At 35.1% G+C, this 27,945-nt stretch overlaps 1 protein-coding gene across 2 annotated transcripts in view; it reads left to right on the top strand.

The window, feature by feature from the left end:
* Positions 1 to 27,945, top strand: part of HTR1F (5-hydroxytryptamine receptor 1F) — a 198,629-nt gene that overhangs the window by 12,088 nt on the left and 158,596 nt on the right. For both annotated transcript variants that reach the window (XM_050778999.1, XM_050779000.1), the window contains exon 2: positions 18,351 to 18,464. The gene's annotated coding sequence lies outside the window, so the exon portion shown is untranslated. The remainder of the gene's footprint in view (positions 1 to 18,350; positions 18,465 to 27,945) is intronic.

The raw sequence follows: 27,945 nt of genomic DNA, 5'->3' as shown, positions 1-27,945 counted from the left end.
TTGGTTTCAGTTTTCTAAAACCAACAGTAAGCTTGCAACTTTCCATCTAAAGATCTGTTGGGTATTTCTTTATATCTTCTGATTTTTATTACCTTATTTATTTTAATTTAGACTTTTGATGAAGCTGAAATTCATTTTTATGTATCATGTGTGATAAGTTGTTATCATAATCTTTTTTTCTAATGCCATGTCTTTGAAAGTCATTCTATCCCAACTGTTATGAAACATTAATTTTACCATCTACTGGGTGTTTCTGTTTAACATGATGAGTTCTATTTAATTGCTCCCTTATTTGATTGTTGCAGCAGGAATATATTACTTTTAGTTATAGTAAATTTTATAATATATTAACAACTTGTAGAGCAAGGATTTTTTTTACCACTCTTCTCCAAAATTTTCTTTATTCTCTTCTGTTTGTTCCTCCTTAGTGAGCATGGGCAATTTTGTGAGATAGCAAAAAAGTTAAGATATTTATTAGAATAGCAGTTTGAGTATAGATGAATGTGAAATGACTGACTGGATTTCTCACAGGGAAATACATTGTCTCTCAATTAATTTAGATGTTTCATGTTTGTCAATAAAGTTTTATAATTGACTTCCTGTGAGTTCCACACATTTCTTATTCGGGTTTTTCCTGTGTGTTTCATATCATTTTTTATTTTAAAATTGATGTATAGTATTTTACATATATAGAGAGTACATATAATATTTTGTTGCATGGATAAAATGTGTAATGATCAAGTCAGGCTATTTAGAGTATCTATCAGCTTGGGTATTTATCACTTCCATGTGTTGGGAACATTTCAAATTCTTCTAGCTACTTTGAAATATGAATTAGGGAAAATAGCTAATGCACGCTGGGCTTAATACCTAGGTGATGGGTTGATAAATGCAGCAAACCACTATGGCACACATTTACCTGTGTAACAAATCTGCACCTCCTGCATGTGTACCCTAGAACTTAAAAAAATAAAATAAAATAAAAACAGATGTGCTGTACAATGTTGCTAACTATAGTTACCATATTCTGCTATCAGACATTAGAACTTATGCCTTCTAACTAACTGCATGTTTGTACTCATTAACCAAACACTTTTCTTTGCCTCATTTACACGCACATTCATTTCTTTTATGAGATCAACTACTTTTAGCTCACACATATGAGTAAGAACGTATGAAATTTGTCTCTGTGTCTGGCTTATTTCTCTTAACATAATGACCACCAGCTTCATCTATATGATTGCAAATGACATGATTTCATTCTTTTTTATTGGAAAATAGTATTCCATTGTGTATGTATCCCACATTTTCTTTTTCTGTTCATCCACTGATGGACAATTAGCTTGATTCCGTATCTCTGCTATTATGAATAATGCTGCAATAAACATTTAAGTACAGGTATGCTTTGATATACTAATTGCTTTTCCTTTGAATACATATCTGGTAGTAGAGTTGCTGGATTATATTTTTAGTTTTTTGAGAAATCTCCATACTGTTTTCCATAGTGGCTGTACAATTTATATTCCCATCAATGTGTATAAAAGTTCTGTTTCTCTGTTTCCTTATGAGCACCTGTAATTTTTTGTCTTTTTAAAAATAGCCATTTTAACCTGGGTAAAATGATAACTCACTGTGGTTATGATTTACATTTTCCTTGTCCTTTGCCCACTTTTTAATGGAATTATTTGTTTTATTTTTTCTGTTGAGTTCATCATATATTCTAGATATTAGTCCCTCGTCAGATGAAGAGTTTGCAAATATTTTCTCCCATTCATCAGGTTGTCTCTTCACTCTGCTGATTAATGCTTTGCTGTGAAGAAGATTTTTAGTTTAATATAGTCCAATTTTGTTTCTGTTGTCAATGCTTTTGAGGACTTAGCCATAATCTCTTCCTAAACCAATGTCCTGAAGTGCTTTGCCTGTTTTCTTCTAGGAGCTTAATTGTTTTGAATCTTACATTTAAGTCTTTTTTTAAAACTTTTTTTTTTACTTTTTTTTGTTATAATTTAAGTTCTAGGGTACATGTGCATAATGTGGTTTGTTACATATGTATACATGTGCTGTGTTGGTTTGCTGTGCCCATTAACTCATTTATATTAGGTATTTCTCCTAATGCTATCCCTCACCAATCCCCCTACCCCATGACAGGCCCTGGTGCGTGATGTTCCCTGCCCTGTGTCCAAGTGATCTCATTTTTCAATTCCCACCTATGAGTGAGAACATGTGGTGTTTGCTTTTCTGTCCTTGTGATAGTTTGCTCAGAATGATGGTTTCCAGCTTCATTCATGTCCTTGTAAAGGACATGAACTCATCCTTTATATGGCTGCATAGTATTCCATGGTATATATGTGCCACATTTTCTTAAGCCAGTTCTATCATTGATGGACATTTGGGTTGGTTCCAAGTCTTTGTTATTGTGAATAGTGCCGCAATAAACATACGTATGCATGTGTCTTTATAGTAGCATGATTTATAATCCTTTGGGTATATCCCCAGTAATGGGATGTCTGGGTCAAATGGTATTTCTAGTTCTAGATCCTTGAAGAATCACCACACTATCTTCCACAATGGTTGAACTAGTTTACAATCCCACCAACAGTGTAAAAGCGTTTCTATTTCTCCACATGCTCTCCAGCACCTGTTGCTTCCTGACTTTTTAATGATCGCCATTCTAACTGTTGTGAGATGGTATCTCATTGTGGTTTTGATTTGCATTTCTCTGATGACCAGTGCTGATGAGCATTTTTTCATGTGTTTCTTGGCTGCATAGATGTCTTCTTTTGAAAAGTGTCTGTTCGTATGCTTTGCCCACTTTTTGGTGGGTTGTTTGATTTTTTTCTTGTAAATTTGTTTAAGTTATTTGTAGATTCTGGATATTAGCCCTTTGTCAGATAGGTAGATTGCAAAAATTTTCTCCCATTCTATAGGTTGCCTGTTCACTCTGATGGTAGTTTATTTCACTGTGCGGAAGCTCTTTAGTTTAATTAGATCCCATTTGTTTATTTTGGCTTTTGTTGCCATTGCTTTTGGTGTTTTAGTCATGAAGTCCTTGCCCATGCCTATGTCCTGAATGGTATTGCCTAGGTTTTCTTCTAGGGTTTTTATGGTTTTAGGTCTAACCTTTAAGTCTTTAATCCACTTTGAGTTGATTTTGGATATGGTGAGAGAGATTAATTTAGTTTCACTTTCTACATTCAGTTTTCCTAGACCATTTATTGAAGAGACTCTTTCCTCAATGTATGTTCTTGGAACCCTTGACAAAAATCAGTTGGCTGTAAATATGTAGACTTATTTCTGGGTTCTGTATTCTATTCCATTGGTCTCTGTGTCTGTTTTAGTACTATGCTATCTTAGTTACCATAGCCTTGTAATATATTGAGTTCAAGTAGTGTGGTATCTCCAGCTTTGTTCTTTTCGCTCAGGATTGCTTTGGCTATTTGGGCTCTTTTAGGTTCCACACAAATTTTATGAATTTTTTTCTATTTCTCTAAAAAATCTCATGGGTATTTTGTTAGAGATTGCATTGAATCTGTAGATCACAAGGGGCAGTATGATCATTTGAAGGATATTTACTCTACTGATCCATGAGCATGGACTATCTTTCCTTTTGTGTCCCCTTTAATTTATTTCAACAGTGTTTTGCAGTATTCCTTTTAGAAATCTTCCATTTCCTTGGTTACATTTATTCCTAGGTATTTTTTATTTTTGTAGCTATTGTAAATGGGATTGCCTTCTTGATTTATTTATTAGTACATTAATTAGCATATAGAAATGATTCCAATTTTTATACACTGATTTCATATTCTGCAACTTTATTGAATTTATCAGGTCTAAGAGTTTTTGATTGAATCTTTAGGTTTTTTTATATATAAGATCGTATCATCAGCAAAGAGGGACAATTTGATTTCTTTTCCAGTTTGATTGCCTTTTCTTTCTTTCTCTTGCCTGATGGCTCTTGCTAGGACTTCCAGTAATATACTAAATAGGAGTGGTGAAAATTGTCAGCCTTGTGTCTTGTTCTGGTTATTAGGGGAAAGGCTTTCAGTCTTTCTTCAGTCAGCATGGTATTACCTGGGGTTTGTTATGTTTGACCTTTATTATGCTGAAGTATGTTCCTTCTATGCCTAGTTTGTTGAAAAATTTTTCCATGAAGATATGATGAATTTTATTAAATGCTTCTTCCATGTCTATTGAGATCATCATATGTTTTTTGTACTTCGGTCTGTTGATGTGATGTATCATGTTTATTAATTTGCATGCATCAAACCATTCTTGCTTCCCTGGGATAAATCCCATTTGATTGTGGTATATTATTTTTTTATGTGCTGTTGGATTTGGTTTGCTAGTATTTTGTTGAGAATTTCTGTATCTATGTTTATCAGTATATTGGCCAGTAGTTTTCCTTTGTTGTGCCCTTGTCTGGTTTTGGTATCAGGATAATGCTGGCATCATAGAATAAGTTAGGTAGAATTTTCTCCTCTCCAATTTTTTGGAATAGTTTGAGGAGAATTGGAGTTAGTTCTTCTCTGATAGTTTGATAGAATTTGGCAGTGAAACCATTAGGACCTGTACTTCTGTTGTTGGGAGACTGTTTATTACTAATTAAATCTTATTGTTATTGATCTGTTCACATTTTTAATTTCTTCCTGATTCAATCTTGTTCAGTTGTATGAGTCCAGGAATTTATCTATTTCCTCTAGATTTTCTAATTTTTTAATGTATAATTGTTCATAATAGTGTCTGGTGATCCTTTGCATATCTGTGATATCAGTTGTAATGTCTTTTTTTCATATCTGATTTTGCTTGGGCCTTCTTTCTTTTATTTCCTGGTTAATCTATCAAGTGGTTTATTTATTTTGATTATCTTTCAAGACACAAACTTTTCATTTCATTTATCCTTTGCATTTTTTCATTTGCCTCTACTTTATTTAGTTCTGCTCTGATCTTTATTAGTTCTTTCCTTCACTTATTAGGGATTTGGTTTGTTCTTGCATTTCTAGCTCCTTAAAGTGCATCTTTAAATTGTCTATTTGAAATCTTTCTACTTTTTTATGTGGGCATTTATTCTATCAGCTTTCTTCTTAGCACTGCTTTTGCCGTATCCCATAGATTTTGATATGTTGTGTTTGAATTTTTGTTTGTTTCTAGAATTGTTTTGATTTCCACTGTAATTTCTTCCTTGACCCAGTGGTTGTTCAGGAGCAAGTTATTTAATTTGTATAGTTTACAAAGTTGCTCTTTTTATTGATTTCTAGTTTTATTGTAGTCTGAGAAAATATTTTGTGTAATTTCTATTTTTAAAAGTTCGTTGAGACTTGTTTTGGGTCCTAACATATTATTACATTTTCTTTTGATTTCGGCTAGTTTACAGAAAAGTCATATATTTTTATTCATTTACCTTTTATCTATTTAATTTGCTTAATTCTTATTAATATGAATAGATTTTTATTTGATTTTCTTGGCTATTTAAACCAGTCAATATATCATCACATAGAAAATGGGGTTAAAAATAATAGACAATACTTTGAATGTAAAACTTTTAACTCAGCAATATTTTTTCTGCTTCATGTACTAAATAATAGCATATAATTATATTTAGAGAGCTAGCCCATTTTAAGTATTATAAATCACTCTCAATCGTGCAAACCAAATAGTGTGTCCTTCAATTAAGGGTCCTTCTTTGACTCAAAAAGTTATTTTTAAGAAGCTATTTCAAACATGCATATTTGGAGTTTTATGTTTAAGTATTTTCAGTTGATGCACAGTTTTAATATTGCATTTTGGCTAGAAAATGTAGTTAGCATGATTTCTAATTGACATGCTTAATCTAAGCTTTTCTTTTTTGATTTATATGCATTTAATTTGTAATAAGTACCACTGTACATTTGACAAACAGCAAATTACATACTGGATACTACACTGATAACACAGCATTGTATTCAGCATTCCATATTCTTATGTTATTGTATATGATTGCTAGAAATGCACTGAAGTCTCCCTCTATAATAATATTTGTCTATCTTCCACTGGACTTAACCATCTTATGCTTATTTGTATGCTATGGTGTTCGATTTGGGGGCACTTAAAAATACATGATTGTCCGATATTTCTATGAGAAATTTACTTTATTTTATTACATTCATCTTGTCTAATGTTAGCCTTATTATTTTTCCTTTAAGTCTGCCTAAAGTTTGTGGGCCTGAGTCATTTTATTGAATTTTTCTTAAAAGCAAAATATTGTTAAATTTTTTTTACCCAATCTGGATACACAATCTGGTTATGTTTTTCCTTTCAGTAGATGAACTCACATTATTTTTTAATTAGCTACCATAAATATCAGGTTCCATTTTACCTGATCAAACAAGTTTCAGTGTTTTATTTTTTCTTTTGTCATTTCTTTCTCTTTTGTCATTGTCTCTTTTTATGGATGAATAATTTCTTCATTTATTTCTTCTTTTGGAAAAAATACATGTTTAGTCAATTTTAACTTATAGCCAAATGGAGTTTATATGGATTCTACTAGAAACTGATATAGGTCATGCTTTTAATTCCTTAGCATTTTCAGATCTTATAGCCTGACAGGAAATGGAAGGAAAAAACAGTCCCAAAAGAAACTTCTTTCATCGGAAATGTCGTTGTTCATTCCATTTGATGTTGCTGTCTTTACTATAATAAACTTTAGCAGTGCCTCATTTTACGCTTGACCAAACCACACATTTCTGGATGTAGGCATTTTTCCCAAGGTCCCAAGCAGACAGTGGGCATAGAAATGACTTCCATTTCTCCCCATACTTTCTTTTGATGCCATTCTTTGACCCATTCGCTCAGGGTGTGGAAGATTGAATCAGCCAGCATTATCTTTATCTACCTTCTAGACAGCTTTTTTGAAGGTGAAATTTAATATTGTTATATTTCCATCCTCTGTGGCTTCCATCAAACTGAATCACACTATTTCAATGGAAATTCCTGAAACTTTGACCAGGAAGATATTGGTATCACTAGTCATTTTCTAAAAATGGCTCTGTTGTTTCCTCTTTTGCTGGTTTATAAAGTATTTCAATCTGAACTCAGGTAGATGAGGAAGTACATGCAATCTTGAAAATATGTATGTTCCCCAACTTGTGACTTTGACACAGTTTATATTTCATGTGAAGAAGAAATCACAGTTACTTTGCACAGTAGTTAATTTTAAGAAGCATTTGACTAGTATGTGTATATACTGACATGGAACTCATCTGAGATAGATCTTCTATCAGCTCTTACAAGCTTAGAATATTAAAACTTCCTCTTGCTATTCCCCAGATAACTTGACTTTGTTTTTATGTGCCAATAGGCCATATAGTAGGTACTAGAAAGTAATCCTGATTTCAGATAACTTATTAATTTGTTTTATCCCTTAGTTCAGAAATGTTCCTCATTTCATACTTCTTGGATTATCATATATTAAATACTTAAAATTATATATGAACCATAGTGGCAAAATTGGAGATTATCCAGTACTCTGGCTCACTGGTTTCTCTGAATGATTTACCATAGATCTACCCTTGCAGTTCATTTACTTCCAGGTTATTCAATGGAATTCTATTTTAAAAAAAAAAAAAAGCCTCCCTACAGACAAACACTCAAACTACTTCAATGTGATAGTTCTTGGCAGGACTGCACATTGAAACTGCAATTTTAAAAAAGAACAAAGGAGATCTAGGAGTAAATAGGGAAAAATTGAAATTACTGGGCTTTTTTTTTAATAATGGGATGTCTTTGAAACATAAAGGACATGACAATGATTTCTCAAATGTCAACAGATGAAACAGTCCTGAATTGTATATAATAGCAAAAGAAAAGTGTTAATATTAAAATTATGAAAAGATGTATTCCAAATGAAAGTGTTTTGACTAGTGGTGTTCTGGGAAATGTTTAAAAACAAAGCTTGGGGAGAAAGAGGAAAAGCCCTGATTCATGAAGTTTGCCAATTTCCATAGTGTAAATATTCCCAACATGATCAATTTCAAGCTCTCAGCATGAAGTCACTGAACACAGAGTCAGAAAGAAATGCGCCCAGTGATTCTCATGAGCCAGTGAAAGTAATCTCCAAATGATATGGTGTGGCTCTGTGCCCCTACTCAAATCTCATCTTGAATTGTAATCCCCATGTGTTGAGAGAGGGAAGTGTTTGGATCATGGGGGTAGTTTCCCCCATGTTTTCTCATGATAGTGAGTGAGTTCTGATGAGATCTGATGGTTTTATAAGTGTTTGATAGTTTGTCTTTCATATGCACTCTCACCTGCCACCATGTAAGAAATGCTTGCTTCCTCTCCTGCTGTGATTTTACATTTCCTGAGGCCTCCCCAGCCATGCAGAACTGTGAGTCAATTAAACCTATAAATTACTCAGTCGTGGGCAGTCTTTTATAGCAATGTGAAAATGGACTAACATAGTTAATTAGTACAAAGAGTGGGGTACTGCTATAAAGATACAGAAAACGTGGAAGCAACTTTGGAACTCGGTAATGGGCAGAGGTTGGTAGAGTTTGGAGGGCTCAGAAGACAGGAAGATGTGGGAAAATTTGGATCTTCCTAGGATTATTTAATGGTTTTGACCAAAATGCTGATAGTGATATGGACCATGAAGTCCAGGCTGAGGTGGTCTCAGGTGGAGATGAGGAACTTCTTGGGAAGTGGAGCAAAGGCCACTCTTGCTATGCCTTAGCAAAGGGACTGGTGGAATTTTGCCCCTGCCCTACGGATCTGTGGAACTTTGAACTTGAGAGAGATGATCTGAAATAGGAACTTAGGTTTTAAAGGGAAGCAGAGCATAAACGTTTGGAAAATTTGCAGCCTGGTGATGCAATAGAAAAGAAAAACTCATTTTCTGAGAATAAATTCAACCTGCTGCAGAAATTTACATAAGTAATGAGAAGCTGAATGTTAATCACCAAGACAATGGGGAAAATATCTCCAGGGCATGTCAGAGATCTTGGTGGCAGCCCCTACAATCACAGGCCCAGAGACCTAGGAGGGAAAAATGGTTTCTTGGGCCTGGTCCAGGGCCACTCTGCTCTTTGCAGACTCAGGACTTGGTGCCCTGTGTCCCAGCTGCTCCAGCTCCAGCTGTGGCTAAAAGGGACCAAAGTACAGCTTAGGCAGTTGCTTCAGAGGGTGCAAGCCCCAAGCCTTGGTGGCTTCTACGTGGTATTGGGCCTGCGTGTGCACAAAAGTCAAGAATTGAGGTTTGGGAATCTCCACCTACATTTCAGACAATGTATAGCAATGCCTGGTTGTCCAGGCAGAAGTCTGCTGCAGGGGTAGGGCCCTCATGGAGAAACTTTGCTAGGGCAATGTGGAAGGGAAATGTGGGGTCAGAGCCCCCACACAGAGTCTCCATTGGTCACTGCCTAGTGAAGCTGTGAGAAGATGTCACCATCCTTCAGACCCCAAAATGGTAGATCCACTAGCAGCTTGCACTGTGTGCCTGGAAAAGTCACAGGCATTCAATATCAGCCTGTGAAGGAGCTGCCTAAGGCTGTGGAAGCCCATCCCTTGCATCAGCATGCCCTGGATTTGAGACATGGAGTCAACAAACATTATTTTGGAGCTTTAAGATTTAATGACTGCCCTACTGGATTTCGGACTTGTATGGGGCCTATAGGCCCTTTGTTTTGGCCAATTTCTACCATTAGGAATGGAAGCATTTATCCAATGTCTGTATCCCCGTTACATCTTGAAAGTAACTAACTTGCTTTTGATTTTATGGGTTCATAGGTAGAAGGGACTTGCCTTGTCTCAGATGAGACTTTGGACTGTGGACTTTTGAGTTAATGCTGAAATGAGTTAAGACTTTGGGGGACTGTTGGGAAGGCATGATTGGTTTTGAAATGTGAAAAGACATGAGATTTGGGAAGGGCCAGGGACAGAATGATACTGTTTGGCTCTGTGTCCCCACCCAAATCTCATCTCAAATTGTAATCCCCATGTGTCAAGAGAAGGACCAGTAATACTCACATGTAGAGAGAGGGAAGTGATTAGATTATGGGGGTGGTTCCCCCATGCTGTTCTCATGATAGTGAGTTCTCATCAGATCTGACGGTTTTATACATGTTTGACAGTTCCTCCTTCATATGCTGTCTCTCCTGTCACCATATAGGATATGCCTGCTTCCCCTTCTGCCATGATTTTAAGTTTCCTGAGGCCTCTCCAGCCATGTGGAACTGTGACTCAATTAAACCTCTTTTTTTTTCTTTTTAACAAATTATCCAGTCTTGTGCAGGTTTTTACAGCAGTGCTAAACAGCCTAACACACCAGAAAACCACTGGGATAATCTTTACAGCATTTTAAAAAGTGGTTACTAGGCTAGATAAGATCTAATTGGTAAAGGTAAAAGGTGTCTTGTGCCTAGTGGTACTCACTTTCACATTTAAAGTAACAAATGAGGCAATGTGGTAAAGCATCATTCTTAGCAAACTATCACAAGAACAGAAAACCAAACACCGCATGTTCTCACTCATAGGTGGGAACTGAACAATGAGATCACTCGGACTCAGGAAGGGGAACATCACACACCGGGGCCTATCATGGGGAGGGGGGAGGGGGGAGGGATTGCATTGGGAGTTATACCTGATGTAAATGACGAGTTGATGGGTGCAGCACAGCAACATGGCACAAGTATACATATGTAACAAGCCTGCACGTTGTGCACATGTACCCTACAACTTAAAGTATAATAATAATAAATAAATTAAAAAAAAAAAAAAAAAAAAAAAAAAGAAAATGATTGAGATCATAAAATCAAAAACTCACAGATTTGAATCCCAGCATCGTAACCTAGTATGCGATTTTAACAAAATTACCTACTTTATCTGTCTTATTTCATTTATTTATTTTTAATCGACAAAAACTGTATATATTTATGGTGTGCAACATGAAATATGTATACATTATGGAAGGGCTACATCAAACTAATTCACATATGTATTACCTCATATATTATTTGTGTTAAGAACTCTTAAAATCTCTCTTAGCAATTCTCAAGTATAGAATACATTGTTATTACCTATTGTCACCATGTTATACAATAGAGCTCTTGAACTTATTCCTCTTATCCAACTCATATTTTTGTGATCTATGACCAACTGTCATTCTCCAGCCCCTGGTAACCACCATTCTATCCTGTTTCTTTGAGTTTAATCCTTTTTGATTCCAAATATTAAGGCTTCAATTATCCATCTGTAAAATACTGCAAGATTGGAACTATTTAGCAAACATCTTAAAATGATTAAAAGACACAATAAAGCCAATAAACATGAATGTATCTGGTATATAAATAGGAATTATTATTTTTCTTCCAGCTTCTATACCACTTGTTTCCTTCTAGCTGTCCTTACTCAATAGAAAATATAAATTGAAGTCAGAATATGAATTATAATTAGCAAGGGAATGATATGACTCTAGTTGTTAATATACCTACGTAGCTACTTGAAAATTACTCTTATATAGGAGGGAGAGTTCATGAGAAATGCAGGCACCAAAGGAGGAATTCAATACCAAAATTCATTTTCCTTTCCATCTTTGACAAAATTTAAAAAGCTATGGGCAATGACACATGGATAATCTTCATGACCCGATTTTGTTACTTATTATTGTGTAGCCTCTATGATTCAAGAAAAGGAAGTCAAAGAATGTGGAAGGGGTATTGAGTGGGCCAACCTATGGTATTTGCCACAAAAATACAATTCTGTAAAAGGTGGGGAATGATGTGTCATGGGAATTCATGAAAGAAAATAACTTTTGGCTATAATAAACAGGGGTGATTTTAAAACCTGACATTAAAAATATGTCTGCAGTGTTTTAATGAATGAAGATGGTCAGATTTAGAAGATTGTGGGTGAATCAAAAATATATATATATATATATAAACTGATACAGAAGTAGAAAAGATTAATTTTTAATTAAAAGGTAAGTCGCTTAACATATTCCAAATGCAAAGTAAGCTTAGGGTAGCATCAGGAAGTGTACTAGCTTGGTACTAGGTTAGCAAATGAGCCTATGGATCTGTCTTTTATTTCCTATATAATGACCATATTTGAAGATGCATACACTGTATTAACTGCTTTATTTATGTTTTATTTAAATCCCAAATGATACTAAAAAGAAAGCATCATGCCATTTGTATAGAAGAAGGAACTGATGACCAGTTTACATTGATGATCTAAGGTTATACAATTTATCACTCAAGAAACATTGAAAGTTTTTGACAAGGGAAGTAACATGATGGAAAATGTAAGTTCCTGCAGTTATTTGACATTCTCAAATTAAAATTCTTGCCTTACTTTACACTGAAGGCAAATTTAGAAGCTATTGATTACTATAGATGTCAATGGTTTATTCTTCATATAGCATATGGTAATGTCTTAGTAACATTCCTTCTAAAAACAAGAGTGACACCCAGCCCCCAGCATTTCACTCACCTCCCTCGTTGCAGCATATCAGTGAAGGGGCTTTTGCCTTTTCTGGTATATAAAACAAAAGTTATCTAGGCAATTATTAAATGCAAGTTTTCATTGAGGGATAAGTTAATCCATCTACTCTCATGAAATGCACTAGTTTAGATTCATTTTTCAGTTTCATGTGCAGAGAAGTGAACCTTGAGCAAATTTGAAACATGACAGGAAAATGTAATTAAGGAAAGAACTAAGTTTCCAAACACAATTCTATGCAAGAAGAGGGGCTTAATTGAGTGGCTATGGAAATACCACTCTCTTCTGAGTGTTCTTACTGAAATCTTCAGTCACCTCCAAATTGATAAATGCACAAAACAATCTTCAGCCCTCATCCTGTCTTATCATTTGGCAGCATTTGACCATGACTTACAGAAACTATTTCTGGAAATATTTTTAATTAGTTTCTATAGCAATGCTCTCCTGACTTTTTTTTTTACATTTTAAGCATTGTTTCTATATTTTATAGAATTTGTTAGCTTGTTTGTTTTTTGTTTTGGTAGTACTTGGAGGTCAACAGGAAGTGGCAAAAAGCAAATGGGTAAAAGAGTGAAAAATCAAATATTCTTAACCTGATGTAAACATTCTTTACAATCTGGCTCCGTGTGCATTTCCAACTTTACCTCTAGACCAGATTAATTTACCATTTTGATTTTCTCAGCTCAGAAGTACTTAACAATCATATTCTCAATAAAAGCTACCTAGAGTGTCTGCAGAAATTGCTAGTTAATTTACTGGGATTCTACAGCTGTTATTTATATAAATTTATAATTGAACTTACTATATGTATGTATAGTTTATGTCTACAAAATATCTCCCCCATCCTCAGTCTGAATGAGCAAAGAACATGCCTTTAATCCTTCTGTACGTAGTGACTAGTGACTAAAATAAGGTTAACAGAATCAGCAAATGCATGTTTAACTAGAAAATGAAAGCTCAATGAACTAATACTACCTGATCTTCTTCTTAGTAATACCATCTTGGTCAAGTCTCTAAACTTTTTTGTGTTTTCGTTTACTTACCTGAAAAATGGATATAATAATTATGCTCCCCCCTTTAAAATCTCATAATATTTTGGTATCAAAATAACAATATTGCTTACAAAGGTATTTATAAATGTAAGGTATTATGTGTAGAAAAATAGACCAATTTGAATGTTAGGAGCTTATAGTTTTACTAAAGTTTCAGATAGCCACACATGCACGTGTGAGTGCACACACAAGATATCCCACAAATAAAATGAAATGTTGCTGGATTTCCTATCTTTATTAATTCTTATATGTATCAATGTGTGGAAAAATTATCAACTTTGCTGATTTGGTACCCCCATACTTGAATGCTATCATGGGGGAGACAGTTATTCCATTTGACAATGTGTTTTAAATCATATTAACCTACATCATTATTATCTTATATTTTAAATTCTTGAAAGAAGATAAGTACATCTCTGTATAGTGTGCAGTATATCATTATACAAAAACAGTCAATACCAAGTGTCTTGGATAGTGAGAATAACTTTCTGAATGGTAATAGACATGATCAAAAGCAATACAAAGTTGATATTCAATTAGAAAAGTCAGGCAACAGTTCTTACCATTCCCACTGCAAATTCCTACACAGAATGGTATGCATTTTAGCTAGCAAAACATTATTTACCAGTCCTTGAAACCGTACCAGTCGGGAATACTACACTTGTTGCATTACTGAGTGCTCTGACATTTTGTTGTCGTTTTGAATATGAACTAACCAACACTTTCGGCAATACTGCAAACTTAAATTTTACAAATGAGACACATAGCTTAAATGTGACTTTGCTGCTGTTGTGAGCAATCTTGTAGATGCCTTTACTCCAAGTGACATAAAGAAAGTTTAAATTTAAAAAGTTAAAGTAGACAAATGGTAAGACTACTGAGATGATGTAACTGTATGGCAAAGTTTTCATCATTTATTGGTTTGCCGATGCCACCTCAGTACTATTGCTCATGTTATTGACGAAGTTATGCTATATAAAGCACAGCTCTATCAAATTCAAGAGAGTTAGTAGAGAAATATTTTTCATCAAAGATGGAATTGACAAGTACAAATTCTGTGGAAACTGATAACCTTCAGAAATGGCACTCTACAATTTTAGGTTTTAAGAAAAACAAGAGTTATTGTAATTTATCCTTGGCTGTTTTAATGAATTATACAAACAGTTTAACTTTGGGGATTCTGCACATACTATTTGCATCTTGTTGAAGAAGCTCTCAGCAAAGAGACTTTGGCTAAGATGTAAAGCAGCCCTCTGAATGAATCATACCACCTGCAAAGAGCTGTACTAAATACATTCATATATATGACAAAAGCTTCAAGTTTTTTCTAGCATTTACATTATCGATACAAATCAACATACAGACCAGAGAGTTTTAAACATAACAGATGCACAAGGGAATGGGCATAAAGGAAGGGTGACAATGGAGCAGCTTCAGGCCCACTGTTTGGCACAGCAGGGTTGCATATTTCCTATGTCAATTGAAGAACCTAAAACATACCTCTATTTAAGCCATCCTGCCAAGTACTGCACCAAGAAAGCTACTTGCAAAGTGAGGCTTCTCCAGCAGCAGAAAAATCTGGGGAGCAGTAGGAATGGTGGAAGATGATGGCTCAAACCTAAATGTCATCCTAGATGTGCACCTGATCCACAAGAGACCTGCAGTCCTGCCATGCCAAACAGTAGGCAAACAGGCTCCTCCACTGCCCCTCTCTTCTCAGAACCCTGTCCTCTATTTCCTTAGCCCTGCTTCTCTCAAATTATGCTTTCCCCTGTTTACCCATCTACAGGCATATCTTATCAAGTCTACAGGCCAAACCCTTGTCCAATGGGAAAGAAGCCTAGAGTGCAAAATTTATGAAGGCACTCACTCAGGGTTGGGCAAGTGCTTCTTTAACTTTGCACCCTACACCCCTCATTTGTTCACCAGAGTCCCAGGTGTTGGAGGTAAAGCATGGTATACCTGGGTAACTTGGAATCTACTCCTTAAGCTCTGCAGGAATTTGACCAGCCTCAACAACTAGCACCTTATTGCTGGTTTAATAAACATATATTGCATACTCGTTCCCCTCCGTCTTCAGCTTTGGCCTACAATTCCAGGAAACAGAAAAAATATCCTGCAATATCCTGTTACATACAGAACAACAGAGAGACTTTACTCTCAGTTTTTCACTGTGAAACACAGTTCAGTGACTTATCTCATGTGCACACTGTTTTACTTCATTTAAATTATCTCTGCATGTTTAGTATCAGCAATAAGATTATCAGCAATAATCTATCAGTAATTTGGGGGGAGGCATTGGATACTGCCAAGGTTCTATTTAAAATAATGTTACCAATTGTCACTATGAACTTGCATGGTTGTTTTCATTTTCCCACAACCAGACACACATATAGGTATTCGTGTTTGTGGTATACAAATCCCATTGTTATACAATAAGATTTTTTTTTTTTTTTTTTGCTTAACTGTGGAATATGTTACATGTTTATGCTGGTTGTTTCATCTTTTGACTTATTTCTAGAGGGCAGTTTTATTTTTCATCTAGTTTGTATGTTTGAATATTCTGGCATCCTGGACGAATACTAGCAAATTACCTCATGTTAACTAAATTCTCAGTTTTGTTTTCTCTCTTGCCTTTTTTTTTAAAAAAAGTCTTTGGATATCATCATTATGCTATTCCTTTGTTACAAATAATTTTTCTGCTTATTTTCCACATTCATACCTATGCTGAAATTCAGCAAGTTGTATAAAGAATTAAAATTGGAATATGTGAATTATTTATTAATGAACAAACTTTACAACTGACCAGTATCTCCATCATGCCAATATATAAGGTTATAAAGTTTTAAAATGCATATAAGATAAAAGAATATTAGCTAATAGGAGCAAAAATATTTTCATATATTATAAATTTCCCAAAGTGAGACTCAATATTAATTAGTTTTTCAACCAAAAATTTATTACTGTTGACCAACTACAGATTTAAGTACAATGAGAAAAAAGTTAAATAGTAAATGCAAACAATTTAACTCTTAAAATTATTGCACCTGTTTTCAAGGTTATTACAATGCTATATATAAATTTAATTCTTAATTTTAATATTCTGCTTGTTTATACTTCTGTGTAGATGTGTGAATTTCTTTTGGAGGAATAGAAACACTTTAACCCAACTTCAAAAGATAATAATAATGAACAAGTCCAAATCCTAAAACATGATGATCAAAGATAAAATAACAGATATGACTAAAGATTCCAATAACTTGGTTTCCTGGAATCATGACCCATTTTAACATGATTTATGCCCAAATATGTATGTCATCAAGATGTCAAGAAATATGAAACAAGATAGTTAAATACCATCAAAGATGTAATTAGTCATTTGGATATATGCTAAAAAGTTTTAGAATAATTATTCAATAGTACTTCATAAAATATCTTCACATTCTTTAAATTTAAAAGGTAAATTTTACTAAATTTGAGAGTTGGTATGCTCTCAAATACTTGAAAGTATACAATATTAGTATACTTGATTAAAACCAATTTAATAAATTTATTATAATTAGCATTACCAGTTTTCTTTCTTAATTGGGAAGGAATGAACATAAAATAAAGTGGCTAAGATTTACAGATTCACGTAACAATGGTATTTGTAGCCTTATTTATGTTTTGTAAAGTTCTGCATGACTATTAACAGGTAAATCAAATGAAAATTTATCTTGAGTGGTATATGATTAAATCAAAAGTCAGTCAGTAAGCATTCTTGAATATGTCAAATCAACTAATTGTCTTTCAACTGAAGGTAATAATTGACTTTTCAAACTGATTTAGACAACAAATAATAGAATTCCCAATGAATAAACCAACCCTTTGGTAATATTTGATATTTCATACCAGTTGTGCTTTATTCAAGATTTTACTTCTACCTAAAAATACTAAAGAATGAATGATGTATATTTTTGGTGCACAGAGATTGTTTAAATTAAATTATATGAAATATATTGTTTAGATTATAAGATCCATAAGCTTTCTGCACTGTTTTTTAATTGAAAGCCCCTGTAAAGAATTTCAGAAACCCCTAAGTTACATTTTTGTTTGAATCTTTTATTTTCCAAAGTGTTTCCAAGTACCTTACCTGCATTGATGCTCATGTCTACTCTATGAAATAGAAAAGGGCAGCGTCATCTGTTTGTTTTCGTCTTCTCATGAGAAACTGAGCCTATCTTACATATCCAGTCTTCATCTTATGATACCCTACTTTGAATCCCACAAAGCATAGAATGTAGCATGCCATTAGCTTATTTTATATTAAAATGTTCGTAATGTTGATAACGTGATGTCCCTTACTTTCTAGATATATTTCCATCATCCCTCAAATCCCAAAATATTAGCGATTGACTTTTTAGTTATTTGATAACACTGTTCCTGCTCCCGTGTGTCGGGGATGATAGTGCCACAAGGAGAGAAACCACTGTCCCAAATGTCATAGTTAAATTTAATTCCAAGTATCTAATTTATTCTCTAATCAAATATCTAATAGATAGTAATAAACGTTAATTACAAAAGGAATAAGCCAAATGTTCTCATTTAGTTTACATTTTATAATGCAGCTATTACAGCTGATCTTCATCTCCCCCCAAAAAAGACTTTTTTTTTTTTTCTTTTCTTGACTTCTAAACCTGATTATTTTATTTCAAAAGTGGTTAGTGGTCAGAGAGGGGAAAAGAAAGGTAACAATTGTTTCAGTAGATCAGCCAGGGTATATTATGGCTGGGAAAATTTCAGGAGAATAGAAAAGAAATAATTTGTTTCACTCTTTTCTTTTTTAAGGAGTTTAGGGGAGAATGAATTGGACCGTCAGCCTTTCATGAACTTCTCAAAAGAACAGGAACATGAGGAGGCAAAATGGTGATGCAAATGCACAATTCAGTCTACCACAATACGGTAAGCATTCCCAGCTTTAAACCATGAAGAAAACTAAATTGACAATTAGTGGGGGGGGAAAAAAGTGGTAAATCAAAGAACATAATGCAAAATGGACTCTGGAGGGATGAAAGTCCATATGGGTCCTGCTTCCAGGAAAGGCCAGTCCCACTGATCATTGGTTCACTAATGGCCAATAGTGTTTCAAGGTGAAAGGAAGGCTGGGTCCGGGAGCCAATAGGAAGAAAACAGGGTGGAGACTTGGAAATGGTGTTAAGAGAACATTTGGGCAAGTGAACATAAATCAAAGAAAAAATGAATTAAGAAAAATGCTTATAGAAAATGAAAGGTAGACATAAAATACTAAATCAGATAAAAACCTGCAGATTTTATATTTAGCCATCTTCTCAATTATAGTAATGATTTTGAAAATTTAATGTTTTCTTTTATATGATTTGGCAGGGTGATAATTACCCTCAGTGAGATGACAGACTGGTTTTAACTCTTACATCTCCATGTTTCAGAGTTTATTTGAGGCAAAGTCTGATTTTTAAGAACAGCTACTGCTTATTTTGCTCAGGTTGCTTATTGCCCAGTGTGATGGGACCATTCATGGCTTATCCATGTGATGCACAACCTGCACAACCCATACGTGTTGCCTCCAATTATATGTGTATATAAGAAATGAAACAACATAATAAATGTTACTCTTGGGAACAGCAATGGATTAGGAGCCCTAATATCTTCATTCAGGCCACAGATCTGCTCGCTCCTAGCTGGATAATACTATTCATATCAATTAGCCTCTCTGAATCCAGAGTGCTTCTTAGGGAAATGGTGACAATAATATTTACCTTCCCAATCTTACACAGTTTTCTGGGTTAGTCAAAGAATGTTTTGTAAAATTTTAAGTTTTATATAAATGCACATTACTATTTAGAAGATTAATGCAACCATAGGATAGTCACTTGTCACATATATGGATTTTAATATCTTTAAGAGACAGCATGACATATGTCACGTAAGCTACTGTCACAAAGCTAAAAGTATACATTTAATAAATGATTTTTTAATTAAATGGTTGACAGTAATGTACTGTCTATTGCAAATGTTGTAAGTTTATAGTAATTTATAATTCTACACATTAGATTTTGAAAATCTCAATGGTACCCATTCTCCTTAGTATTCTTTTTTAAAAGTTTTTATTTTCCAAGTACACTGATTCTCAATTTTGATGGAAAATATCAACAGTTACTGATTCAAGACCCGCTTGCCCCTGCAAAGTCTACTTTGTAGCTCATCTTCCTTTTCAAGACCTCTAGATGTTGGAACACTTTAGGAATACATCTTCAGCCCTCTTCCTTTCTTTATCCATATCTCCACTCAGGTTTTCTCAACGGGTCCCATATATATATTTTTTGAGACATGGTGTCATGCTTTCACCCAGGCTGGGGTGCAGTGGCACAGTCACAGCTCGCTGCAGCTTCCACCTTCCAGGATCAAGTTATTCTCCCACCTCAGCCTCCCTAGTAGCTGGGACTACAGGCATCAGGTGTGTACTGTTATGCCCAGCCAAGGCTGGTCTCGAACTCCTGAGCTCTAGTGATCCATCCCCCTCAGTCTCCCAAAGTGCTGGGATTACAGGTTTAAAAAAAAACAAAAACAAAAACAAAAACATGCCAGGCACGGTGAGATTACACCTGCAATCTCAGCACTTTTGGGAGGCCGATATGGGTGGATCACAAGGTCAAGAGATGGAGACCATCCTGGCTAACATGGTGAAACCCTGTCTCTACTAAAAATACAAAAATTAGCTGGGCATGGCGGTGTGCCTGTATTCCAGCTACTCGGGAGGCTGAGGCAGGAGAATCACTTGAACCCGGGAGGCAGAGGTTGCAGTGAGCCAAGATCGCGCCACAGCACTCCAGTCTGGTGACAGGGTGAGACTCTGTCTCCAAAATAAAATAAAATTTAAAAAAGCTAACATATGCAAAAGTCTCCCAGATATTTATCCAGCCCTGAATCCCCTATGATTTCTTACTTAGATATCAAAGAGCTATAAATCTCTCCTTGTATGTCTACTTAATGTTTCAAAATAGATATCTACTAAATTAACTATTTGATGTTCCATCTAAACTTGTTCCTCCCCAAATCTTTCCTATTATAGTCCTACTATACCCTTGGTTGCTTAGACCAAAAATTTGGGGGTCTTACCTATGTCCAACCCATCAGCAAATCCTATGTGTCCTACTCCAATACATACCCCTAATGATGCCCTTTAAAATGCTACGTGATTGGATCCCTGGCCAGTATTTCAAGCTTGTTTACATAAAACAGGCCTTTTTACTTATCACTCTTCATAGCACATTATCCCTCCTAGAAATTTTATTTCTCTGTTAATTTACGTTTCTCTCTCTATTAGGAAAATATTTTTTTTCAGTTTTATTCTGAAGTCAATATATTGAACTGGAATAGTGCCTAGCATAATTATGGTAAGCACTCAATAAACCTTGCGAATGAATGAATGAGTTGATAGCTGTAATATGAATCCCTGAATGAAACAGGCCTAGAATTGATGGGAATGAGATTGACAGCTGCACATGACCATCAGCGTCCTAGACTGGGACATGTGTATAGGTGTGTTTTCATATGCACATTATTTCTTTATGAAATACATTCTTGGCATTACTTTTGACTTCAGAGTCAAAAATGTCAAATTATTTCAAATAAATAATAAAATTCTGTTTTCAACTCAAGATAATTCTATAAGTATGAAAGCTCCCAAAACAAGGCAAAAGAAACTGTTTTTGATTCTATTTTGAATTTTTCATGTTTCCAGCCACCCCTCTCTAGCTTCTGAATTTTTACACTGATGAACAGATTTTGTGTCTTTCTTCCCATAACTAAAAATGATGTTCAGACTTGATAATAGTGATTATAAGTATTATTATGCCAATTATTTCAAATTGTGCAATAGTCAAAGCACATAAAAATATGTCATGGCAATAAATCTGTTTTCCTACTCTTTGTAATGTCTTATTTGCCCTAACAACCTTTCAGACAACAGCTATAATAAGTGGACTCTCAAGCGTGATTTGCATCTCTCCCATCACAAGAGTAGTGTCTGTTTCAGAACTTACAGTTGTGTATGGTATATTTAAACGATCCCAAATAATCGTCCTCAGAGCTGTCCTGACCTCACTGATAATGAGTTTTACAGCCCTTTATATTGTAGTTTGCCTGGGCCTGAAATATATTAATTACCAGACATATATGAAATGTGTGGTTGTAAAATCCCTGACTTCTCTCTCCTGAATCTAATAATCACTAAAATATGTATTGTTGCTTTCATGTCACATTTACCTGGTGCTTGTTTCCCTTTCTATATTCCGTATGTTGTTTGATGGTTCTTTCTCCAGTCTCTCATGCCAGAAGAGACATTCCTTAATGCCTGGCTTTCCTTCATTTCATATATCCAGTTGGTTACTTTATCTTCTCAATTCATCATACAAAATGGTTCTGGGATTTATGCTCTTTTCATTAGTACCATGGCTGCCTTTAAAAACTAACCCATTTTAGTCTCACAGAGGTGCACTCACCTGGCTTCTAACACTGCCACCACTTTGCCATAAAATCAGAGAGGAATTAGCTTAGAATCATGTCACAAAGCCTTCTCCCTGAAAGCAAAATGGTTGTCTTGTTGCTATATACCCAACGGCAGAGGTACCATTTGAGACAGGAGATTCTACAGAAAGAGTGTAAGTTGTGATACCAGACAGACAGGCAGGGTTTTAGATCCCATTTTAGGGGCATACCACCACCTCTATCAGTGGTGTAGTATTGGATAAGTTTGCCTCTCTGGAACTTAGTTTAACTGTGTTTTACTTTGAGATAATAATTCATATTTCATAGGATTGTTGTGAAGACTAAATAAGATCACGTGTATTAAAAAATATTTGCTGTAATGTATTGAACGCTCACTAGAGGATAATTTCCTTCTTGCATTCTCCTCCCACTTCTAGGCACCATCAATGGTACCAGAACCTGTCTGCAGAAACTCTGCCTGCTTTCCTAGTTCTCCTGTCCTGCCATCATTTGGCGACCAAGGATATCTTTATTTCTCAAACAGTATTAGAGAACCTGTGTGAGACCATATTCTGTCTCAGGGAACCTGTTTGATCAATGCTTCTGCAAATCTTCTTTCTATAATAGCTGGAAACTGTTTCTCTTCATGCCATTTTCTTGCTCATATATCAGTGATTGATTTCCCCTAGGTTACAAGCAAAAATAAATATTTCATAGCTTTTTCTACTCTACCCTTGCATATTTTTATGAAATCAGCTTTGCTAGTCATTCTTTTTGCCTGCTTGGCTTTCTCATAAAGTCCATGTTCTTTTAATCCTCGGTACTTTCCACAGCCAGCATCTCCAATTAGAATGCTTTTCCCTGCCTAAATGTGCTGTCAACGCCCATTATTCTCAGATCAAGTCCTCTACAAAGCATTGCCAATCTTTGCTTTATCTCAGAAAGTAGGTGTTTTCCAGCTTAGTGTTCCTATCCCTGCAGTGCACTTTGATACATCTCTTTAAGCCTGTATCTTGCCATATTGGTACTATTTGTCTTACCCACTATCCTGTAAATTCCTTGAATAGATAACAGACCACAGCATCTAGAATGTACTTGAAAGTCCACAAGTAGCAGATAATGGAAGGTGTTGCTATAATTGTTACTATTTTGGAGACATGGTCTTGCTCTCTCACCCAGGCTAGAGTGCAGTGGTGTGCTTTTGGATCACCATAACCTCTGCCTCCTGGTCTCAGTAGATCCTCTCACCTCAGCCTCCCAAGTACCTGGGACTACATGCATGGGCCACCATGCCTGGCTAATTTGTGTATTTTTTGTAGAGACAAGTTTTTGCCATGTTGCCCAGGCTGGTCTCAAATGCCTGAGCTCAAGTCATCTGCCAGCCTCAGCCTACTAAAGTGTGGGAATTACATGTTTGAGCCACCTCTATCATTATTTTCTTTATTAATGTTTTTTTTTTGTTTTTTGTTTTTTTACTTTAAGTTCCAAGATACATATGCAGAACAAGCAAGTTCATTACATAGGTATATGTGTGCCGTGGTGGTTTGCTGAACCTATTGACCCGTCCTTTAAGTTTCCTCCCCTCTCCCCCCAAACCTCAACAAGCCCTAGTGTGTGTTGTTCCCCTCCCTGCATCCCTGTGTTCTCATTGCTCAACTCCCACTTCCACTATCACTATTTTCATTGCCCTTATCAAGTTAATTTTTTTTTCTTTCCCAGGCAGTCACATTTTTAGCTGAATTTTCTTTGTCAAACTGTGCTACCATTTTGTATCCTCTGACATAAACAAGTGTAATTTTTAATGCAAGCACTATTTTTATATAATTCTAAACACCAAGACTTTAAAACCTAGAAGAAAACTGCAGTATGTGTGCTTCTCTCATTTGCATGAAAATAGCATTGCATAATTGAGATTTCAAGTTGAGAAATTCTAAAGCCTTTGTTTAAAAAATCCTTAGAAAAATTAATCATATTTTTCCAGTTTTTTAAATAAATGAATTGGAAAGCAATGAAGCATAATTTAACAACCTTCCAAATACACACTCACATTCTATTCCTAAATTCTTTTATATTGCAAGTTGGTGCCAGAAAACATAGCCCTGCCATGACGGTCCTGAGAGAAAACCTCCTTGCTTGGAAAAGGGTGAGGTGATCTAGGAATAACTCGCATTCAGCTGTTGTATCATAGTTTCAGTACAACTAGGAAAAAAGGCACCACACATTCACAGGAACTGTACCCTTCTCTCCTGGGGTAACTTAATGAACTTCCGTGGCTACCTGTACAGGATCTTCATCACTCAGGTAAGGGCCAGAGAGAGCCGAGCATTTAAATATGTAGCAAGCAAGCCTACTCTATGGTAGATGTGTACTAGGTTTGAAGAGTTCTATAGTTCCATCCGGGTAGAGGAGGGTAATTGCACTGTTCTCTCCCATATCTGTGATGTGTTTATATTATTTACTTCATTATAAGATCATTTTATAAATTCTGTTCCATTTCTCAAAAAGTCTAGTAATTTATAGCTTGTCTCTGCATTCTGCATTCTTCAGTTGGTAGATGAGAACTTTCAAAAACCCACTTTGTAAAATAACTGACAAAATGAGGAACTTATATTTCCTGGCATAACATAAACTGGGAGTGTCATTCAAGGTCGATTAGTTATGTTTTTAGCCTCTTTCTCTTACTTTAAAAGGAATTTTCTAACAAATTCAGTTTAAGTATAAATACAACTTTTAATTATCCACAACAACTGGGAATGGAAAATTGGAATTTAAAGATATTTCAAAATTTTATTTTAAAGAGCACATTAAACCTTTGCTCCCAATGAGCTCTTAACATTGCTTAGAGCTAAGAATTAATTTGTGTGGATTTTATCACCTTTTATTTGACACCTCACCCAAGGAAGAAATGCTGATCAGCAGTAAATTAGGTACTGAATAGAGCAGCCAGAAAGACGGAAATCAGAAACCTGAGCACTTGAATCAACCACAAAGTTTACATCTAACCCTTGAACATTTTAAATGAAGTATATCTTCATTTTAGTTTTATAATAGCAATAGATGTTCTAAGACAGAACTAAATACAAAACATTTTTTGAGTGTGTGGGTTTTCTGAAAAAGATCTCCTGTTCTATTGTTACTTGAAAACATAGATTAATATATTTAATTCAGCCTTCTGGACGAAACAGTGCTAGAACTATGTCATACTTTACCAAATCCATCCCCTCCCAATAACAAAACAAATAAATGTTTCCCTTTTCTTCCTGGATTCTTCAGGTGCTTTTCATCAACAGAAAATCACTTGCTGACATGTGGTTCATTTCTAGGGTGGACAAGTAATTTTTTAAAATGTATTGTGGCAAAGTCAGCATACCAAAAAAAAAAAAAAAATCAAATAAATAAATAAATAAAGGATCTGTCCTGTGCTGTATTTGTGAGGCTGTGAAGGAGACTTCTGTGGCTGTTGCTGTGTTGGATTATCTTTGTTTTACCTCTTGGTTGAGTGATGAGCCTTTTCAAAGAGAAAAGAACCAAAGACACGTCCTTCTGCCTGTTTGCTGCACCTCAGTTTGGTCTCCAAACTCTGATATTATTGTTGGTTACCTTCATGAAAATTATCCACCAATTTCTTTTTAAAAATCAGTTTCACTGGGCCTGGTGTGGTTACCTTCATGAAAATTATCCACCAATTTGTTTTAAAAAATCAGTTTCACTGGGCCTGGTGTGGTTACCTTCCTGGAAATTATCCACCAATTTCTTTTAAAAATCAGTTTCGGCCGGTCGCGGTGGCTCACGCCTGTAATCCCAGCCCTTTGGGAGGCTGAGGTGGGCGGATCACGAGGTCAGGAGATCGAGACCATCCTGGCTAACACAGTGAAACCCAGTCTCTACTAAAAATAAAAAAAAATTTAGCCGGGCGTGGTGGCGGCGCCTGTGGTCCCAGCTACTCGGGAGGCTGAGGCAGGAGAATGGCGGGAACCCGGGAGGCGGAGCTTGCAGTGAGCCAAGATCGCCACTCACTCCAGCCTGGGCCACAGAGCCAGACTCCGTCTCAAACAAACAAACAAAAAAAATTAGTTCCATTTATTATCATTTAAATATAAGTAATATTCTACATTTGTATGTAACAAGCAGAATCTGAAATCCAGTACTGAGACTGTCAAATGAAGCATATGTGATATTCAGAATGTGCCTAAAACGCTGTGATCTTCCTTAAAACGCTGAAATCCAAGTCCTCCAAATTTGGCCAAGGAGAAAGCCTCCCCATTCAGGAGAAGGCAGTCGGACCACTAGCCTTCACGGTCATTACTCTGGGATTCCCTCTTTCCTTAGGGATCTCTCTGACTGCATTTGCACATTCACACTGTCCTGAGGGACTTGAGGAACTATTCATCTATGTTTGCACACTTGTGCTCCACTCACCAAACATGTTATTAACTACTCTTTTTTGCTTCAAGTGAACCAGCCACTCATTCAAAACACACTTTTATGCTCATAGAGATAATATATAGGTCTTCCTTTAGAAAAGGAAATTTGCAAAAATAATGATGTTACTTAATAAAATAAATAACATCATTTATCCTTGTAATTTACCGTTATTTAATCAAAGGTATATACAATTTGTAAGTATGTCATAGATTACTGATATGCTCAATTAAAGTCAGTAATTAATATTTGCAACGGAAACATAACTATGATCTTTAAAACTGACTAATCACTTTTCCTTGTTTAAAATTTTTTATCCTAAAATAATCTTTAGTCTGATATATACAATAGTATTTCCCTAATTTAAGCATTTTTTAGTCTTATGTACAAAATAAATTGAGTCCTATATTTCATTTGAAAATGAATTTTTATTTTGAAAATAATTTGGTAGAACATAAAAACAAAATCTTGGGTAGTTAAATATTTAATGTTGACATAGTCTTTTTGTGACATATTTGTTTCACCTGGAAATAATTCTAGAGAGTCTGTAAGTTCCTTGAAATTGTGTGCAAAAATATGCGTGTCCTGGTATTATATCATTCTGGTGTAAAAGGTAGAACAGTTTTCCTCAGAACCATGACATAAAATGAAATCTATTCAATCATGTGTAAATTCCTCCAGGCAGTATGTTTTTTAATACTGAAAAAATATGCATATGTATGGACTCACTAAAGCACATGAAGTAGTGATAAGTCCATCAGCATATGCACATCAGTATATTTTCAGAATAATAGGAATATTCTTGGTCATGTCATAAAACTATGTATTATAATGATATAACTTTAATATTCACTATCTCATTTTCCTATGCTCTGGTTTATCATCATGAAGACATTAATTTCTCATGATTTCTCATGCAATCTATGGAAATAATCCTTTATTGAAAAAATAAGTATCTTGAAATTAGTGGCAGCAAAATAGATTTGAGAAGATCTCATTAAAGTGCATTTAGCAACATCTCACTGAATCTTGGTTACTTTATATTTTTACACAGAAAAACGTTTTGGATGTTTTAGAAAAATAATGTGTAGCATTAGAGAGCTCTAACTGTGAACACCAACACCGTATCACCACCTGTATCTTGCATTAAGAGACAGATGGACTTGCACCAGAGATTTAAAGTCAAGTAAAGAAGTTCCTGGGTGAAAATCAATATTACTGAAAAATATTTTACAATGAGTTCTTTCTCTAAGCAATGTTTATGGCACATGTATTGATATTTGAAGTAGAAATTAGTTTTAAGTAACTACTACATATAAATCATATTACATGGAGTTCCATGAAAGAAGGGACTGTGTCCTATGCAGTGTAATATCCTCCAAGGCTGAAACTGAATTAATAGTTGATAAATGGAAAATTAATCAATGAATCAATCTATGGAGATGGTAAATTCATAGCTATTTTTCTGGCTTCTGGTAGTGCATGGTCTCAGTAC

The sequence above is a fragment of the Macaca thibetana genome, chromosome 2 (genome assembly GCF_024542745.1).
Source record: "Macaca thibetana thibetana isolate TM-01 chromosome 2, ASM2454274v1, whole genome shotgun sequence".
In the NCBI taxonomy this organism is placed as follows: domain Eukaryota; kingdom Metazoa; phylum Chordata; class Mammalia; order Primates; family Cercopithecidae; genus Macaca; species Macaca thibetana.
The sequence above is the reverse complement of the archived record's forward strand: the minus strand, read 5'-3'. Positions and strand labels throughout refer to the sequence as shown.